Genomic DNA, 22,082 nt, shown 5'->3' on the forward strand with positions numbered 1-22,082 from the left:
TTCCCTCCTCAACTTGCACATCTTTTTCAGTCTTATCATACAACTCTCTCAAAGTTTTGATCTCCTTCCGAAGCATATACTTGTGCATGTCAGAACCTGGAATAAGTCCTGTCTGAAACATCATTACTGCTATCATTTCCAATTGATCTAAATGCTCCACTAACTGTGCCTCCGCCTTGAAGCGAGATAAGAAAGTTTTTAAAGATTCCTTCTTTCCTTGCTTAAGTTGGAACAATACTGACACCTACTTCGGTTTTACTCGCTGATGACCATAATTTGACAAAAACTTCTCTTCAATCTCCCGATAACATGATATCGATCCTTCCGGTAGAGGACAGAACCACTTCAACGCTTTCCCCTTCAGGCTTGCAAAGAAAGATTTACATAATAACGAATCCAGATAAACCGTACCTTTGAATATCGAAAATTGATGCTGATATCTGAATAGATGGTCCATTGGATCTGACGTCCCATCATATTTTGTGAACTTTGGAAGTTTGAACTTTGGTGGAATGAGCATCATCTCGACGCTCTAGTGTATCAGATTTCTACTGACATCATCCGCTAGTTTCCTTATCGAAGCATAAGTCTTTTCAAGAAGCTAGTTTTACATCATCTCCTGTATCATCTCTTTAGTGATGGGTTGTGGTATCGGCATTTCAAGTATCGGTGAAGCTTCTGTTTTTCTTTCATGTTTTTCCGATGCTTTTTCCACAAAATGACTTCCTGACTTTGAACTACATTCCTCTTCCTCGTCTCCCTGGATATCCTTTACAATGACACTCGGACTCCTCTTCTTCATCTCTTGGTTTTCCTTTAGTAATATCGCATTTTGTTGTTCCACTTCCCTCAACCTTTTCAAAAAAATTTGAATTGAAGCATCACCTTCCATGTTCTCCTCCTGGTATCGCCAACTCCCAGAAGCTCTTGTATTTCTTGTTTGCGATTGATTATCGTTATCCACTCGTTTGATGTTTGTTTTCTTCCTTGGAGCCATTATGATTCAAAGTTCACTGTATTACTCACCTTTCTTCACTCTTCTGTTCTTCAAACAAAGAAGAAAACTATGGATTCTATATCGAAGAAGAAGAAAACTTCAAATTTTCTTGTTCTCGATCCACAGACGGCGCCAATGTGATGTCTAAGAACACCTCTTGAATGTTCAAAGATCACACAATCTTAATGAACATAATGAATAAATGAATAACATAAAGGGAGAAGATGAATTGAATCTATGTTTTATTGATTTGCGATAACAGTTTACAATATCTCTCTCTCTATTTCTCTCCTCTTTGTAATGGATTTTTCTGATTATCAATTAATGAATCTTCTTTTGCTCTTCTAGTCTTTATATAGTATCCTGATTTAGCTTTGACCCATCCAATCTCTGACACGTGTCCCTTGTCTTCTTCCTCCTCTTTCCCGCTCAATACCTGCAAATGTTTGAACATAACCCAGAAATATATCGAAGTATTGACCCTTATGCCAATGTTTCAAGTTTTGAAATATCAGTTATAATATCTCTAGGCACGATATTTGCCCACTACACATAGTGCATCTTGTTATTCATATTCTGATAGGAAATGTTTCAGTTGTGCTTTTCTTAAATGGACACAGATCCAATTCTTAATTGGATTCACAATACCATTAACGGTAATGTTCGCTTCTTTTTATACCTTTTAGTTTTCATTGTGAAAAAAATGTAATAAAATGCCTTTTTAAGAAGAATTATATTGATTTAATCTGAGTATAACAATCTGTGCTGCCTCCGCAGCAATAATGCAAGTAACACCCTTATGACTAAGCCTTAAGGGATATACCCCTTACAAATTATTGTATTGGCACTGTAGCAAATATAAAAAAAAAAAAAAAAACAAATTGTACCTTGTCAGTTTTCGTGCTTTCAGTAGACCATGGGGCATTTTGAGGAAGCCCCGGCGTCTTTGATTGGAGTTTAGCCTCTAGTACCTTTTCTCTGGGTAATCATATGTTTATATATTGGGCGCCACTAGAATTAGATTAGGCAGCCTCCAGCCCAAGCCCAAATTGTGAAGCCCAACAAAAAGCCCAGTACACCCCTCACCTCCATCGCGAAATCGGAAAAACCTACTCTAACCGGTCATCTCTCTCGCGCACTCGGCCAAAAAACCCTTCGAACCTGAGAAACACCCAAAACTGTAATATTAAACACAGAGAGACATAGCATTTTGGTCGATTATGTGTTTAATATTCATGTAATAATTATATTTTTGTACTTTTGCAGTTTTCCGCAGTTAACATGAATATAATGATAAAACATGCATTGAAGTACAGGAATACTGGAATATATGAAGTTTCTCACTCAACCCTAGTGAAGCCTAACAAAGCCTGACTAGAGCCGAAGTTTCCAAAATAACAAAACTAGTGTAGAACAGGTCCACATATAAAGAAGCAGCAAACTTCCGAAGCTCACATCTGATAAATCTGGATGCTGACGTTGGCTAGTGAACTGCCAGAGCGACCAGGGCGATGAACTCTACACAAGGACAGAAAGTTGTAAAAACTCCAAAATCAGCGCCGCCACTAGACACACTAAGTGGACCCACTCTGTGGGCCCAAAAGGCATGACGAGTCAGCATAGGCAGGTGGCAAGTGATGGTCACAATTTTGTGCCACCTCGCAATATGGAAGACACGTACCAATTCAAAGCAGGTGGTTTGAATTGAAATTGGCTAAAAGACAAAACCTTAATACGGGAAAAAACAAGGCGAATAAGGTAAAGACAAAACTTTGATTTTCAAAGTTTTGAACATCTAAATTTACTAAAAGACAAAACCAATTAAATCCTTCTCCAGCCGACACTCCTCTTTTTGTGTGTAGATGAGATGTGTGATATGGATAGATGATGGTCGTTGAACAAAAGAGAAGCGTATCAAAACCTAATTATCCCTCAATAAGTAAAGGATGAGTAGAGTATCGTTCCACTTTAAAGTGTACGTTTATATGAAGGACAGGACTGGAAAAGGGGTTTGAAGGATTAAAAACTATTACTATATATTTTAGATTCTAATGCTAAACTAAACTAAACTAAACTATTGAAAATTTATAAGAAAGAAAATTCAAGAGATTAGAATCCACCAATACTTTTGATTCAATGACCTTTTGCTTCATGGTTGTTCTCACGAGTAGACCACAATTAGCCAATCGAGCGAGTGTCGATGCCCTCTTGGATGAAACATCATTAACAATTAACTCTACTTAAGGTTGTTCCTATGTTCATGTTACTAGTATCTTCTTTCCTTTTATGTGAGCTTGGGCAGCTATTCAATGAATCACCATCTAATTAAGACAAACACAAGGAATACTTCCCTTACTCTAAAACACTACACAACTAGAAGAAAAGTAGAGAATAATAGAATAATATTCAATTACAATAAATAAAACCCTATTCTAGCATTATATTCAATTGCAATAAATAAAAACATGTTACTAGCAAATATTTAATTGCAATAAATAAAACCCTAAACTAGCATGATATTCGATTGCAATAAATAAAAATCTTAATCTATACTTCCATTCCCTAGTCTGGGCAATAGAACTAATAACTAAAAACACAAAGAACTAACCTGATTGAATAACACCATGAACCAGAAGAATCAACAAACCCTAAGCACCGGCTTCATCTTCTCCCTTGAAGGAGAAGATTAGCCTTCCATAAAAAAGGAAGAACACGAGTAACGAGAAGAAGAAGAGTCGAAGAACATAAGACTAGAAAGACTAATTTATTAAGACTCAGCTAGTTAAAACCGATCTTTTATTATTAATCTCTCTCTGCCTCAAGTTCTGGAGACAAGAATATAAGTGAATTGGTGAATTACATGAGGAACTTAGGTCCTCTATTTATAGAGGTTACAATGAGCTCTAGAAGCATTCCAAACCGTCATTTGTTTCCTAATACAAATAGGCTTCTTTCAGAGTCCAACTGAGAAGAAATTGGCTACAGTGTCAATCCATGCGTTTGGATGCACTATTCATGCATCTCAGACGCGATCAATGCGTCTAGACGCTCGATCCATGCGTCCCAGACACATTAGCCAATTTTGTCTCTTCTGCTCTATCTTTCTATCCTCTTTGTAGGCTTTGGTCCAAGCAACGAATCCTTTGGCCTTGGGCTTCCAAATAGGCTTTAAAATAGGTCCAAGTCGCATCTTTAATAACTCCAATTCATTGGCCTTCTTCATGATTGTCTACGGGCTTCCCATGTGATCCTTAATGCTCCGAATTGCTCCCTTTTACCCCTTTTTCTCTAATATTCCACAAAACTCTCTCTTTCACCTGTAGAATCATAAAACATAACTTACAAACACTATTAGTCCACTAAGATGGCTAAACAAGAGGCATAATCGAGGGTAAAATAGCACTTTTTGAGCACTTATCACAACTCCCAACTAGCCTTTTGCTAGTCTCTTAGAAAATAAGATAAAAAAAATAGATAAGTGATCAAAATCACATCCTAATAACAAAAATAAAATCCTAACTCACTTTCGCAGGCATCGCGATTGTATTCACCATATACAACAAGGCTTTAAACCTTTAAGTTCCCCAAAAAGGACGAGTTATAGTCTCGTGAGGGTTTTCAGGTGATATAGCCACAAAATCAATCAATAACATTTTCAAGAATGATAATATATTTTAGAGAGAGAATTTCCTTACCAACTTTGTGCTTACTCCAACAAACGGTCTCCATTGATAACTATATTGCTGCAAAGACTTATAGATTATGATGGGAGATAGTAAAAATTGACAAAATTCTCAATCAAGTCTTATGTGTGTACTCAGTCAATCTCATATACTCTCCTATCTAAGAAATGGAATCCCTAGTTTACACAGATAATCTCGACTTTCAATCCTCATCGGTCATACTCTCAGAAAAGAATCTCTCAGAAGATGGTCTACTTTTTTTACCCCATGTATGTGGGGAAAAGAATAATGAATACGAACATCCCACATACTACCTTGAAAAATGGACTTCTGGATGAAATTAGTCTCATGGAAAGAATGTCATTCACATATGAAGTGTCGGGTCCTTCACTTTAGCATCCTCTCACCTATTCTAGACTTCGTACCATACTGTAATGATAAGTCGTGGGTTGTAACTTGGCTTGGGTATTGGTTTATGAAGGAAAGGTAAAAAGGATTCAAATATTATTTCTGAAAAACACTAAGAGTTTTGCTTCATTAATTGGAAGATTTCTTCAAATTCTGTATTGCAGAGAAAATTCTTCTTTTGTCTTAGCTTTTCCATCCATTCTGTTCAACTTCTTCTTCTTCTTCTTTTTCTTTTTTTTTTCTTTTTTTTTTTTTTTTTTTTTTTTTAGCTCAGTGGTATATCCTTGATTAATACTGGATATGCTTGTTTTCCACTAGCTTCTTTCACTTAGAATAGAATGATGGTCTTCATTGTATCTCTCTAGTATTTCCTTGTAATCTTTCTTTTTTGTTATTTCTTCCTATTTGTGCCCTTTGTTTCTCAAAAACATATGGGTATGGCTGATAAAGATTTTGGCTATACTCCTTGTCTGGAGTTGGATAAAGGGTAAAGGGTTTTATGAAAGAAAATGGCTTATTGTAAGGCTCAAAAAGGTTTAACATGATGGTCCTACTAGGTGGGATAAAGGCTGAATGGGTTCACTACTTGACTTATCAGTATGATACTCTATTTCGAATAGACTACAAGACCTAATGCCTATCTCCCCAGTTGATGTCACTTCGTGATTAACCAAATCAACAAATAATGGGACTATATTACAACAACATAAAGAACTGAAAGATGTTGAGTCACTAAGACTCGGATTTTTCGTAAGAACTCTCCAAAGAATGGGTATAAAGCTCAAGTCTCATGGGCTAAGTCTAAAAATTCTACTTCCAGTTTACTAGGGGTTTAAATCTCTCTTCTAGCAAAAGTACACAAAACTGACCAAGTACTATGGTGGTGCCTTGATAAAGAATTCTATCAACAAGAACTATGTCCGAGCATAATAAATAGTCTAAGCGGTAATGAAATCAATAATATCAACTATCTATCAAACTCAACACTAAACACTAAGCAGTATAGAATCTATATCCTAGACTCATCATTAAAATTCATTTTTCTCATGCTACTGATATAGAAACAAAAATATTTTTGTTTTTAAAAACTAATTTTCGAAATTCATTTCTCAAGTACTTCTCAAGTACACCCTCCCCCAACTTAACATATGCATTGTCCTCAATGTATAAAAATTAAGTAAATGAAATGAATGAGAAAAAAGGAAGATGTTACCATTGATACCGAATATCAAAATTAATCCCAAAAATAAGAACATTTCCTTTTACCAAGATTTTTTTTTTGTTAGGTCTTTTTAAGTCAGATCCCTAAGACTATATATCATGCATTATCAATTTGGAGTGAGGAGATCATATTTTCTTACCTAAATCTGACGAATGTTTGGAGGACGAGGAGGTCTCACCATGTGGGTTGTCAAAAATACTCCTTGATATGCTGGAAAGATTGCTGGTGAAGTTGCTTCTCTACCTTGAACTATTTCAGGTCTGATGATTGTGTGATAGGCCTTGTGGTTCCTCTGTGTAGAAGATTGACAAAAATCTTTCATTTTAACCGGACAACAATATCTGATGTGCCCTTTACCACCACAGTAATGATAATGGATGTCTGGCTGATTGCGCTCAAGGTGGGCGATAGACTGGTTCACATACTTCTCTCATTCAGACAATGATGGTGTAGAAGAGGCTTTAACAGTGCAATGCTTCTTATCAATATGGTCCACTTTCCGCTTCAGAAGACTCATTTCAGTTTCTAGATTCTATTGTTTTTCCAAAACTTCTTTAAGTTGATTCTCTAGTAACTGATTTTTCTGGGCAAAAGTTTGTTGTTCATCCTGAAATTTAGAGTTTATCTTCTCAAGGTATGATACTCTCTCTGCCAATTTTCCATTCTGCTCACTTAAATCCTAAATTTTCTGTAGAGATTCCAAGAACATGGCTAGCAACACCTCTGTGGTGGGGTTCTCAGGTTCATCACAGTTTTCTGTAGATTGAGCACTCTCAATTGTATCTTCGAATTGGAAGGATTCTTGTATCATGCTATCAAGGAAGTACACCTCTTCACCTTTGGCGTCATCACAATCTTTATGCACAGGTGAAAGATATTTATGTCCATCGACATCTTACCAAAGTTGATCTTCATTTCACCGTTGTGACAATTTATCAAAGCTTTTGCGGTAGCGAGGAAAGGTCGGCCTAGAATAATTGGTATTTTATCAAAGGCTTCCTAGGTGTCTATCACAATGAAATCCACTAGATAGTAGAAATCAGCTACTTGAACAAGAACATCCTCAACTATGCCTCTAGGAATCTTGGTAGAGCGGCCAGCTAACTTCAATTTGACTTGTGTAGGCTTTAGGTTTTCCAGGCCCAATGTTTGGTACACACTAGCACCAAGGTCTAAAAGTGCATTACCCGTGAATTTTTCTCCTAACTTGCATGATATTGTAGGACTTCCTGGATCTTTGAGCTTGACTGGAGCTTGCTGATGGATAATAGATGTTGTTTGTCCAGCTAAAAACGCTCGCTTTGGAACATGAGTACTTCTCTTTATGTTGCATGCATCCTTCAAGAATTTGGCATATGATGGCAACTGCTTGATCGCTTTGAGAAAGGGGATATTGATGTTATCTTTCTCAAATGCCTCCTTCATCTCTAAAAATTGCTTGTCTTTTTTGCTTTGAGAAAAAAACATAGGAAAAGGTGCCTTTGTTACAAACACATCAACATGTGTTTGCTCTTCTTTCTCTTTGGCATTCTTGCATATCTTGTCTTGGTCATCTTGACAAATGGGAGTAGAAAGGATTTCCCCCACTTCCTTTCGAACTTCATTTGAAATCTTTACCGATTGTTTTGTAGCAATGTCATCATGAGAAGGTAACTCAACCTTGTTGTCTATCTTCAATCCTGATCTGAGAGTTGTAACTGAGCTGACATGATCATGGAAGTGATCAGTACTAAAAGTTGTCCCAATGTGGCATACATCTTCACTCTTCAATATTGGTTCCAATAAGCTAGGTTGAGTGGATTGTGTCTTTACAGACAAAGCAGTGATGAGTTGGTCGACCTTAGCCTATAGAGACTCCATTCTAGAACATTGACTTGCCTGAGATTGCTGGAGATTGAGCTGAGACTGTGCAAGAAGCTCTAGAACACTTTCAAACTTCTGATTTTTTTGTGATAGCAAAGTAATAGCATTCTCCAGGTTGGCAGGTGCAGCATAATTTCTCCTATGATCAGGCACTAACTCTCCACTTGTATTGGAATTTTGTTGAGAGTATAATTGTTATTGAGGGACCAACTGTGAAGCTTGACTTGTCTGTGGAATATAACTTTGATCTTGAGAACCTGGGGGTCCAGCATTTTGTCTCCAATAATTGCCTTGAAAATTATTACCACCTTGGATGGGCCTCTGAAATGAGTTCACATTGTACTCTCCAACTGATGCATGTTGATAGTAACCAGGACATTCTAGAGTTTCATGGGAAGTGTGTGAACAAACTTCACAGTATCGGCTAGCTTGCATGACTGGGAGAGATTTAGCTTGAGACTTGTTGATCTTGGAGGGATTCATAGAGAACTGGTTGAATTTCTTACTCAGAGTTTCAATGCTAGTGGCCAGGTTAGCCAATGTTGACTTCAGTTCTTGATCTGATTGTTCATGTGCTTGTTAACCAAATTGCTTTGGCTCCCCCTCCATGCTAGCGACATCCTCGTTACTAGTAGTCCATTGTTGTGTTTCTTCAGCTAAATTCTTGATAAAGTTGTAAGCTTCCTCTCCATCCATTGATGTAAACTTGCTTTTGTGCATTGACTGTATCATTTGCTTGTTCATCATCGAGAGTCCTCGATAGAAAAAATGAGAAAGTGTGCTCTTATCATAACCATGATGTGGACAGGAGACTAGCAGATTATTAAATTTCCCCCAGCTTTGATGATATTCTTCAGTCACCTTCCCTTTGAAATTGCTAATGGCTTGCTGCATGGCATCTGTCTTCTGGGGTGGTAGAACTTGTTCATAAACTTTTTTCTCAACTTCTCCCAGTTTTCTATTGAATTGATCAGTTGTGTAGTTAACCATTCAGAGGCTTTACCTTCGAGTGAGAATGGAAAAAGAATCAACTTGATACTCTCATCTTTGATATTCTGGTTCTTAAAAGTTCTGAGGACTGATAGAAATTTGTTCATGTGAACATATGGCTGAACATTGTTTGAACCATTGAACTTTGGAAGCATAGAGATTACTGATGCTCTAAGTTCAAACTAGTTAGTATCTGCCTCTGGAAAAACAATACTGCTTGGTAGGTCTCCAATGATTGGTGAATAGAAATCACTCAGCTTCTTCCTCTGTTGTACTTGCATGGGTGGGATAGCTTCAGGATTATTAGTGTCCACAACACCTCCATCATTGCGTGCGGCCATTGTATCAATCCTGTCTAGTATTCTTGATATGCGAAGATAATGAAAACTATCCTACTATGCTTGAATGCAATTAAACTAATATGCAACTATTCTAAATTATACTAATATGCAAAACTACTTTCCTTCAACTGGGTTGGGCTTTGCAGCTAGTATCTCGTCCGTTGTCTAAAGCTGTCTCTTCTAGGGTTATGGTGAATCACTTGGATTACTTAAGTACCACGGCCCACAGACGATAGTCTGTTTATCAAGATTCAGACAAGAAACACTAGAGTTGGATATTTTGCTGTGTTGGCTTACAACTTCAATTGTTGAAAAGGTCCTCAATGAAATTATACTAGAAAACAATAAAACTAAACTACGATGCAACTATACTAAGAAAGCAATAAAACTAAACTATGATGCAACTATACTAAGAATGAAATAAAAAGAATGAAGATTCGACTAACCTAGATGGTAGATCTTGTCTTTGAGATGTCCTTCAAGCTTCTTTCTTTCTTAAAAGGATGGATGATGCGGCTAAAATTACCTCAAGATAAAAAAATTTAATCTTGAAAGAAAACGTTAAACATAAACAACTTAAAACGGCAGCGGCGCCATTTGACACTGCTCTTTTTATGTGTAGATGAGATGTGGGATATGGATAGATGATGGTCGTTGAACAAAATAGAAGCGTATCAAAACCTAATTATCCCTCAATAAGTAAAGGATGAGTAGGGTATCGTTCCATTTTTAAGTGTATGTTTATATGAATGACAGGACTAGAAAGCGGATTTGAGGGATTAAAAACTATTATTATATATTTTAGATTCTAATGCTAAACTAAACTAAACTAAACTAAACTATTGAGAATTTATAAGAAAGAGAATTCAAGAGATTAGAATCCACCAATACTTTTGATTCAATGACCTTTTGCTTCATGGTTGTTCTCACAAGTAGACTACAATTAGGCAATCGAGCAAGTGCTGATGCCCTCTTGGATGAAACATCGTTAACAATTAACTTTACTTAAGGTTGTTCCTATGTTCATATTACTAGTATCTTCTTTCCTTTTATGTGAGCTTGGGCAGCTATTCAATGAATTACCAACTAATTAAGACAAACACAAGGAATACTTCCCTTACTTTAAAACACAACACAACTAGAAGAAAAGTAGAGAATAATAATATAATATTCAATTACAATAAAAAAAAAACCCCCCTATTCTAGCATTATATTCAATTGCAATAAATAAAACCCTAAACTAGCATGATATTCGATTGCAATAAATAAAAACCTTAATCTATACTTCCATCCCCTGGTCTGCGCAATGGAACTAATAACTAAAAACACAAAAACTAACCTGATTGAAGAACACCATGAACCAGAAGAATCAACAAACCCTAAGCACCGGCTTCATCTTCTCCCTAGAAGGAGAAAAGTAGCCTTCCATAAAGAAGGAAGAACATGAGTAACGAGAAGAAGAAGAGTCGAAGAACATAAGACTAGAAAGACTAATTTATTAAGACTCAGCTAGTTAAAACATATCTTTTATTATTAATCTCTCTCTGCCTCAAGTTCTAGAGACAAGAATATAAGTGAATTGACGAATTACATGAGGCACTTAGGTCCTCTATTTATAGAGGTTACAATGAGCTCTAGAAGCATTCCAAACCGTCATTTGTTTCCTAATACAAATAGAATTCTTTCAGAGTCCATCTTCGTCTCCAAAACTGAGAAGAAATTGGCTACTGATTAATCGATCCATACATCCGACCCACTATTCATCGTCTCGATCGCGATCAATGCATCGGGCGCTTTCGATCCATGCGTCCCAGACGCATTAGCCGATTTTTTCTCTTCTGCTCTATCCTTCTATCCTCTTTTGCGGGTTTTGGTCTAAGCAATGAATCATTTGGCCTTAGGCTTCCAAATAGGCTTTAAAATAGGTCCAAGTCGCATCTTTAATAGCTCCAATTCCTTGGCCTTCTCCATGATTGTCTACGGGCTTCCCATATGATCTTTAATGCTCGAATTGCTCCATTTTACCCTTTTTTCTCTAATATTCCACAAAACTCTCTTTTACCTGTAGAATCATAAAACATAACTTACAAACACTATTAGTTCACTAAGATGGCTAAACAAGAGGCATAATCGAGGGTTAAATAGCACTTTTTGAGCACTTATCACCAGCCATCCAGCCTATATATATGAGGGGAGGGGGGATCTTCAGATATTCTCCTTCAGCATTTTTATGCTTTAGTTTCTGCTCAGTATTTAGTTAACTTTCATTCCAGTACTTTAAATTCCGTCCTTTTCATTTCAGCAGCTTAAATACCGTAAGTCATTTCTTTGCAAGTTTAATTCCTGTCCTGCATTTATTTATTTAATATATACAGCAAGTTTAATTATTCCTTCAATGACCATGAGCTAATCTCCCCCCTCAGGGGGAGGGTTATGCTGCTCATGTGATAATCCGGATTGACTCTTTAATATTCTAGAATCACTGCTTAGGAGTTAGGTGTAGATTAGACATCCGGACCCAAAATGACTGAGACTATACAAATTTGGAGTGCTAATGCTCCAGAACAGTCTCGCGAGAGACCCAAAATGTCTCGCGCGCAACTCTTTGGTGTCAGACAGCTCTCCAATTTGTCCAGCTGATGTAGAATCGAGCCAGGAGATAAAATGATATTCCAGAGATGAAATATTAGTTCAACTTCTTATCCTAGTGCGATATGACTCAGAGATGTGTACGTTTCGCTAGGGATCAATACTCGACGTCCTCTCGGGTTCGTCTATGAACACGAGACGACTTAGAGCTGTAGTGATGTGGTAATATAAACTGTTAAAAAATTATTCTTGCATGAGTATGCTTAACCCTCTCCCTATTTCTCTATCTTTATTTATTCACATCGAAATCATCGTTAGTAATTTACATTATTTACATTACCGTTAATTTAATTAAACCAACTAAAAAAAAACCTAAAATCCTACTCACTAAAAGTTGTAATTCCAGTTGTGAACCTTGCCGATCCCTAAGGTTTAGACGATCCCTTACTCGACCTATCCTACCAAACCGACGTGAGTAAGGTAACTTAACTAAACGGACGACTATACGTACTTTGGACTTTGGACTTTGGTCTTCGGACTTCGGACTGTGGACTTCAGACTAATTAAGTAAAAGAATAAACCCAAATAAACGTACAATTAACGTTTTATGAAATGGCGTCGCTGCATGCCGAAGGACTCTAGACATTTAACGTAATAACTGGAATACATCAAACATAAAACCCCTCCCCTACCCCCTCATCTTTTTTATTTCCATTTCTCTTGCAATACTAACATATTACGTACCTGTTTGCCCCAACTTTTTCTACTAACAGATATATGTGAACCATATCTTGCTTATTTTTATTAACATAGTTTAATTATTCTGTAGGAACTTGAAGTACTGAAGCCATGCTTACTATCATGCTTACTATTGTTTTCTTGATGGCTATTCTGGCTACTTCCAAATTGTCATCGATCCCACCAATCAAGAAAAGACAACTTTCACATGTCCCTTTGGAACCTTTGCATACAGACGAATGCCTTTTGGTCTTTGCAATGCCCCAGGTACCTTCCAACGCTGCATGCTTCACATTTTCAGTGATATGGTGGAACGTTATATGGAAGTCTTCATGGACGAATTTTCCATTTATGGAAATTCCTTTGACGACTACCTATCCAACCTTGCTAAAGTGTTAACGCGTTGCGAAGAGAAAAATCTGGTACTTAATTGGGAGAAGTGTCATTTCATGGTTACCAAAGAACTTGTTCTAGGTCATATCGTTTCGAAAGACGGGATAGAGGTTGATAAAGCTAAAATTGTAAAAATTACTTCGCTACCTTTCCCATGTATAGTTCGTGATATCCGTGCCTTTTTAGGATACGCTGGGTTTTACAGGCGATTCATTCAGGATTTTTCTAAAGTTGCTCGACCCTTAACCAATCTCCTGCTTAAGGATGCGGTATTCAACTTCAATTACAATTGCAAACAAGCTTTCGAAACTCTAAAAACTGCCCTGACTACCGCTCATATCATTCAACCCCCTAATTGGTCTCAACCATTCGAACTGATGTGTGACGCTAGCGACTTTGCTATTGGCATCGTACTAGGCCAACGACGTGATAACAAACCCATTGTCATTTACTACGATAGTAAAACTCTTAATGACGCTTAACATAATTACACAACAACTGAAAAAGAGTTTCTAGCTGTTGTCTATGCTTTGGATAAGTTTCGCCCTTACCTAGTTGGATCATCCACTATCGTATATACTGACCATGCCGCACTTCGGTACTTACTCGCGAAAAAGGACGCGAAATAGCGATTGTTCCGCTAGATCCTTCTATTGCAATAATTCACCCTAGAAATCAAAGACAAGAAAGGAACCGAAAATGTCATGGCCAACCATTTATCAAGGCTGGTTGGTGACATTGATATATAGTGATTCTGAAGCCATCTGTGATTCCTTCCTAGACGAATATTTGTACTCTATTTTCTCATCTCCATGGTACGCGGATATCGTTAACTACCTAGTTACTGAGGAAGTTCCTTCCTCTTGGTCCCGTCCCGATCGTAAAAAGTTCTTGTCCACTGTAAAATATTATTTCTGGGATGACCCCTACCTCTTTAAGTATTGTTCCGACCAACTCATTCGTCGCTGCATTACCAACTGGGAGCACACCGACGTATTATCCTTTTGCCATGAACAATCTTAGAGAGGTCATTTCAGTGGAAAGAAAACTACGGCCAAAGTGTTATAATGTGGTTTTTACTGGCCTACCCTTTTTCGCGATGCACACGAACATTGCATAGCCTGCATTCGTTGTCAGCACTTAGGTCAAATTACAAAACGCAATATGATGCCCCTAAATCCTATCTTGATTATGGAAATTTTTTATGTTTGGGGCATTGATTTTATGGGACCCTTCCTTAATTTGCAAGGTTTTCTCTACATTCTAGTCGCTGTGGACTATGTGTCCAAATGGATTGAGGCACTCGCATGTCGCTCAAATGACCATAAGACTGTCGTGAAATTTGTAAAAGAAAACATTTTCTCTCGTTTTGGTGTCCCCAAAGCTATCATCAGTGATGGGGGTACACATTTTTGTAATAAAATTTTTGGGTTTTTAATGAAGAAATATGGAGTTACTCACAAAGTTGCTAGTCCATATCACCCACAAACGAGTGGCAAGGTGGAAGTCTCTAACAGAGAGATAAAGTCCATTATGGAGAAAATTGTCAATCCATCAAGAAAATACTGGTCTCTCTACTTACCGGATGCCTTGTGGGCATACCGAACAGCATTTAAGACACCTATAGGGATGTCTCCTTACCGCATTGTTTTTTGAAAACCTTGTCATCTGCTAGTTGAACTTGAGCATCGTGCCCTTTGGGCCATCAAAAGCCTCAATTACAATATCAACGAGGTAGGCGAGAAACAAAAACTGCAATTAAATGAGCTTGAGGAGATTCGGAGTGATGTTTATGATCTCTCGAAATCCTACAAAGCTAATATGAAAAGAGTGCACGACAAGCACATTTTGCATAAGGATTTTAAAATTGGCCAAAAGGTTTTATTGTACAACATCAGATTACACATTTTTCCTGGTAAATTAAAAACACGATGGTCTGGTCCTTTCATTGTGTCAGCTGTGACACATTATGGGGCAATCTCTTTGCTTAATCCACAAGATAATAGCAAATTTCAAGTCAATGGACAACGCCTAAAACATTACCACAAATTACGCTCCCCAGATATTGAACAGACTCTTCTTCAGGATCCGATCTACATAGACTAGATGTTTCATTTGGCGTACTCAATCTTGTTTCTATAGAGAGTACGCCATTTTGGTAGTCGAGCCATCTTCTATTTTATGATCTCAAAAGTTCTTTGAAGTGTGTGGTTCCAAGCGCAGGAACCTTAGTCCACGAAAACTCTATTTCAGAACTTAGTATAAATGTCTTCTGCAAAATGAGCAAACGTGCATATCTGTAAACGATGGGTACCTAAAATTTCACTTCCTTCCTTCTCTTCCCTTTTCTACTCTCTGCCTTGCGAACTTCAGCTAATCATTTGGTGTAAGTCTCACTCATCACGAATAAGGAATGGTCGTAGTACTTTTGCTCGTAAATGACGTGCACGAAAGATGGGATGATGTATGCATTATCAAACACCCTTATGTCCAGGCCTTGACTTCCTATCCGATATTAGCCAGTTTAAAGTATACTTTTGTCTGACACTAGCTGCGCAGGATAATCTTTGTCATCGCGCCGTTTCTCCCACGGGTTGGGAATCGTCTTGAGAATCTGACGTTAAAAGACTCACAAATGTCTTGAGAATCTGATAGTAAAAGACTCGATTCATCTTGAGAATCTGACGTTAAAAGACTCCCCTTATAGATATGTATATATTGTTGCCTTTTATAAACAAATTCCCTGTGTTTTAAGTTGTACACATAGAGATTCGTGTTTAACCTCGGATGTTGTATACTTGGAACACAAATGGGCAATGGATTCCACCAGACCAACCCCTAGAATTGGTTACTTTAAGTTCCCTTTGGGGCGGTTTGAGAATAGCCGTATGTAATAAGGGCAATATTATTAGACCGTAGCGCGCATGGTCTAGGATGGTACCGTCCTGCCCCTAACCCCATAATACGTAGAGGAAGCTACAGTCTGGCTGGATTGGGTTCACTCCATAGCCAACGTGACAGTTGCCTATGAATTTAGATGTTGACTCTTCTAGACATCCAGTGTTTATACGTAATCTCCCTTGTATATAAATAAAACATTTGTTTATAAATAAAACACCCCTCCTTTCTTTTCAAAAGTCTTGTGACCTTTGAGGATGACTCATATAATTGGATAGCATTTTTTGTGCCGATCATTTTGATATCTCATTCATCTAATTCGGAGTCCGAACGAGTCGTGGGTGAGCGTTTAGATTTTTTTAGGCTTAAATCGGGCTTTAGGCTTTGGGCTTGGGAAAAAAAATTTGGCCCAACCAAATCTCAAAATCTCGGGCCATTTAAACCCGACAAACCCGACCACACGTGTCACCATCACACACTTCGTCTTCCCCAATATCCGGATCTTGTCCCCTCTCGATTCAGTCTTGTACTAGACTGGCCCATGTTATATCCAGGTCTCGCGCGCGACTCCTACAACTCCCATTCCAATTCCCTTCGGTCAGCAAGTCCCATTTCTCCCCCTCATCATAAATCAATAGCCAGCCTCTCCCTAAGAGCAGTAATGGCCGGAAACAGAAGAATTTGTGTGGAGAAAAAATTTGGAAATTTATTCAAAAATGGGATGTTTGCTCCATTCTTTGATAATGAAATTCACTATAGAGGATGGGAGTACTTGTTATATGCTAATGGTGGGCTTTCTTCTAAGGATTTGGTGATGAAATTTTACGACAATGATAGCTTTAATGGCAACCATTTTTGGGTTACCGTCGAGGGTGTGCGCCACGAAGTTACACCCGTTTTGATCTCTGAGATCACGGGCATTCCTCTGGTCGACCATGTGCAGACTCAGTCGCAGTCTGTGTACCCATAGACTTACGACCTAATGCTCGACATGCTAATCGAGGGCGAGTACAACATAGATAGGAAATACGCGTATCATCGCTCGATGCGACGAAACCAGCTGGTTGTGACTCAATGGCTGGGACTGAACATCATTGGTACCTCGAAGCCCTTGGACATCAACAAGACCTTCCTCCACCTTCTCTGGATCCTCCAGGAGTGCAAGGGTAACTTCTGCATAGTTACCTTTCTTTTTGATATTATTATGCATGCTACTCTTAGGTCCGCCCCTCTTGCCGTTCTTGTAACGCAAGTTATGATTAATTTGGGTTTTCTGTCTGCCACCCCACTACTCCCTATACCACTATATGAGAATATGTTTGTCTTCAAGAAATGCATACTGACCCCTTGGGAATCCACAGCACCAATGGCTGCTGAGCACGCTAACGTAAGCCCATCTCACCCACCCTAGTTTGATGAGACTGCTATGAGTAAGATGAGTCACCCTATGGATGCCTGACGTGCTATGAACAGTGGCATGAGAGATATATACACTCGCCAGGTATCGATGAAACATGCCTTGGGTGAGTTAAGGACAGATATGACCACTCGCCACGGGGCGCTGACAGACAGCATAGGCGAATTTCAGCAGGAAATGCGAGCTTCCATGAATGCATTTTAGGACCAAATGACTACTTTCGCGGAACAAGTTCCAAATAATGTTCATGGCAAACCAAAGATCGGTTTCATGCCCAGGTGTTGGATACTCTGGGAGATATCTAGGAGCAGTTAGCCTCCACAGGAGCTTGTCCTGCACGACGTCACAGGACTACTAGTTCTTCTTCTGCAGCCCCTGAGGATTCTTCTACAGCCCCCAAGGATTCTTAGTAGACAGTTTATTTTCACCGCTCTTGTATATTAATTATGTCAGATATTTTATTTACGTGTTTGCATTTTTATTTTCGAACTTAGGATATCTGTCAATTCCTACATTCTCCAAAATTTCTGCCTTGTCAAATAGTATATTAGCTATTATATTATATAGGTATAAACATATATAATTATATTAGTAATTATAATATATATACATATATAAATATATACATATATATTTTAGATGTCACACTTAACAGGCAAAATTTACCGTAAACTAACATTTAACTAAACGGTCAGAAAACGGTCATAAAAACGCACCAAAAACGGTCAGAAAACGGCTCAATTTTCTTCGATAAATAAGTTCAACACATTCTTCACATTTCACTCCTTTCATCTTCTCCCCTCTCCACTTCTTATTCTAAAAATTGTTTTTTGATCGCTCCAAGTTTCAAGATTTATGGATGCACTAGAAAAGTTTGAGCAGCAGCAGCAGATTAAATATGCTACTCAAGTCTTCATGCTCGGTTGTTTTATTATAGTAATGTTGTTAATGTGGCATATAGTTCTATCTAATATTTAGGTTTGTATTTTATTTCACATATCATTATGATGTGTTTCCACTCCTATGTACGTTCATACATCTTATTGTAATATTATATTTACATCTTCCTTTGCCTTCTACTTACGCTATTTGTTTACGTCAAAACAAAAAAAAAAAAAAAAAAAAAAAAAAAAAAAATGTCACTCCTTGTAGTCACATGCCCCATTCTTCTCATCCACACTACATCTTTTGCGCCATATTTTAGAAAATACACGTAGTCTAACTATCCTGTGACACCTCGATCCGTATTTTCTACATCTTCGGATTGGTGCCTATTTATAACAAGGATAGACACCCCTAAATACCAACTTCCCTTTTTCCACTAAAATTTTTCTTTACCACTCCATCTTTAATGGCCCTCACTCGAATTTTCGTGCCCGAGCAAAATTTTATGGAAAATTTCCAAAACGGTCTTTTTCATCCATTTTTTGACACAGAAATTTTACGTCGAGGATGGTACCCTCTTTTACATCATAAGCAGGCATTTTTTTCAAGAGAATTAGTCTTGTTGTTCTATAAACATGGTTATTTCCAAAACGGTCAATTCTTTGTCCGTGCAAACAAATGCGAGCGTGAATTGACTATGGAAATCATCTCCGAGGTACTTCAAATTCCCATTACAAACCAAGGGATACACCTTCAGGATTTACCATTCGACAATATCAGGCATCTGATGTTTGCAACTATCCTTCACGGTGAATAAAACCGGAAAAACCGTGTTGTTTATCTGCGATTCTTGTAAAAGAACCAATTATCTGTGATCCAATGGCTGGCTCATAATGTGCTCGGCACGTTTAAGACTTCCGAAATAACAAAACCCCTCCTCCATCTACTATGGGTCTTGCAGACTAACTGCAATGATTTTTCCATTATTAAATTTATCTGGAACGCTATCGCACGTGCCAGGGAAAAGGCAGCTCCTTTGCCAACCATTGTGAAACTTATCATGATACGTTGGGGTTTTTCTAGTATTTCTCCTAATACACCTCTCAGAACAGCTAACATTCTTACCATTCACTTTCGGTTTGCGAGGAACGGTTTTACGGAATCCCGGCGTTGCAAAGAACCATGTCGATCTGAAAACCGAAGAAGCTTGTTCCGCTGACAACATCTTCACTGAAAATGCATTAAGCAATGTATTTAATTCTATGGAAGGCCTTCGTTTAATTCAACAAGGACTGATGACATTATACAAACGTCAAAACATTATCATCACCAGTCTCCTTGAATTTCACGACCTGCGGACAATACAGGAAGAGGAACAAGCATAATTCTTGCACAATCACAACCTGTTCTCGACAAATCACACTCTCATAATGGAGAACCACGCCGAGATTTACCAGACACAGAGTGAAATTATGCAATGAGTTGTTGCCAGAATTGAAAGCATCGAAGATCTTATAAATGGATTCCTTTCACAAAAGGATCCTCGCCGTTACTTGGGCCCATGACACAATTTAAATTTTGCAATTTTATGTTCTTTGTCATTTTCTTTTTAGTTTTTTAAATATAGTGCAATTTCCCTATGGTAATTTGTGTTTTCTTAATTATTCTCATCATATTCTAATATTTGTTTATCCTTGTCTAACAGGTAGCATCTTTCTTCACACATCTTCTACAATGGAAGCTCTAAAGATAATTCCAGAACAATCTTTACATTCGTTGCTGAATTCTCCTGCATATGGACATCTTTTCAGAGACTACATCACTCGAGTCGGTTAGAACTCTCTTATTCTACACCCGGAGCAGACATACTCCCCAGGTTTGGCAACTTATTTTTATGATCATATGGAAGATCTACATGCTGTATAGGGTTTCCCTTTGAACGGATTTACAATCCATATTGGTAACACCCGACACTCTTTTTACGAGCCAACAGTTGATATGGCTCTAGACCTTCATCTTTTTTAGCCAGACATCCCCATCCAATACATGGTAGAAAACAACTTTAACAACTATTCTTTAGAAAAATTTGCCGCCCGTTATGGCGATGGCCTTGCCCAGGTCAGTGAACGTGCCATAGCTAGCCGATGGCCAGACTTTACTATTCCACTTGCCAGTATGACCATGAATGCTGGAAATGCCATGTTATTTATTCTTCTGAACATCATGGGGGATTGGCATTTTTCCACTGCATCAAAGTCAGCTTGTAAGATGTTCCATGCACTAGCCCAACAACATACCGCCTTCGACATCACAGACCTAGTAATTGAGAACCTAAAGAGGGCTCGGTCTTTTCGGCAGCACTATATCACCTTGCCAGTCACAACATGCAGGATAGTGAGGACGTACTTCCCACAGTTTGCGGCCACCTTTCAGGACTTGGTTAAGGTTGACTCTATGTGTCCAACCAACAAGATCATTCATTCTTTGTGATTTCGGACATGGCGACGCCCTGCAAGGTATCTAAAGAAAGTGTGTTCCTTCCCTAATGATGATAAAATGATAGCTCATCTGGACACTGCAAAAAAGATGAAGTGGAGCGAGTCTAGAAAGCTATGATAGATTGGTGTGACGTAAAGGAATGGCATTTCTACAGGGACGAAGCAAGGATGGACCATCCCCCAGTTCTTGGTTGGGGCAATGTGAGTTGATGCATGTACATATTTGTTTTATGTTTTGATGTGAGATAAATAAATAACCTAACAGTGTGCTTTCACTTTTATGGTGTATAATATATAGTGTGTTACAATAAATTTCTGTGGAAGATGTCAGCTATATTTTTGCCCAAAGCCTTTTAGGTATACTCTTTCTTCCTCTTAACACTTTGAGGACACAGCGTCCGACTGTTTAGGGGTGGTGAGAACCTTTCGCAAAAATTAAGCATGCATAGTTGTATATAGTTTACTTTATGTCTAAATAAACATATTTAGTGACAAATTCTTGTTTCCTTTTCTGTGATGAAAAATATTTAGAAATCTCACCCTAGCATCAAAATTAAGACTTGTTCTTAGAAACTTAATTTACTACATATGCAATAGTTTTTACATCTTTTCATGAGCGAATGCACTGACTATCATTAAATGTACACAGCAGTAAGTTTCTGGGACCCATGGTTAGACAACTTAGTTTCCATATCCTGTAAGAATCTAACCAAAAAGCCTCAAAATGTGTGATATGTGAGTAATGACACAGAGGAGTAGTTTTTTTGAATAGAGAAGTTCACACTTCTACATACTTGATCACTACCCAAATCCTAGGCGAGAATTTAGGCCTTCTTGGATCGATATAGCCAAAAGTTCACACCTGTAAAAAAATTTACCGTTAGTCGCCCCACTGAACCTTTCATTAACCCTTTTTATTTCACCAAAAAAATTCATTATCCATCTATTAACCACAAATAAATAAGCCTACCTAGATGATAAGTATGAGAAATAGGATGAAGTGCGGAAAAATGAAGAGAAAAACTTGTCACAAATCAAAATCAACTACCCTTTTTAAGAAAAAAAAGAAAAATAGAAATAGAAATATGTTTCCAAAAATCAAAAGAAATATCAAAGTTAGAATCCCCCCAAATCAAATCAAAAGGGAATACAAAAGCTTG

This window comes from Coptis chinensis, chromosome 9, assembly GCF_015680905.1.
Source record: "Coptis chinensis isolate HL-2020 chromosome 9, ASM1568090v1, whole genome shotgun sequence".
NCBI lineage: Eukaryota > Viridiplantae > Streptophyta > Magnoliopsida > Ranunculales > Ranunculaceae > Coptis > Coptis chinensis.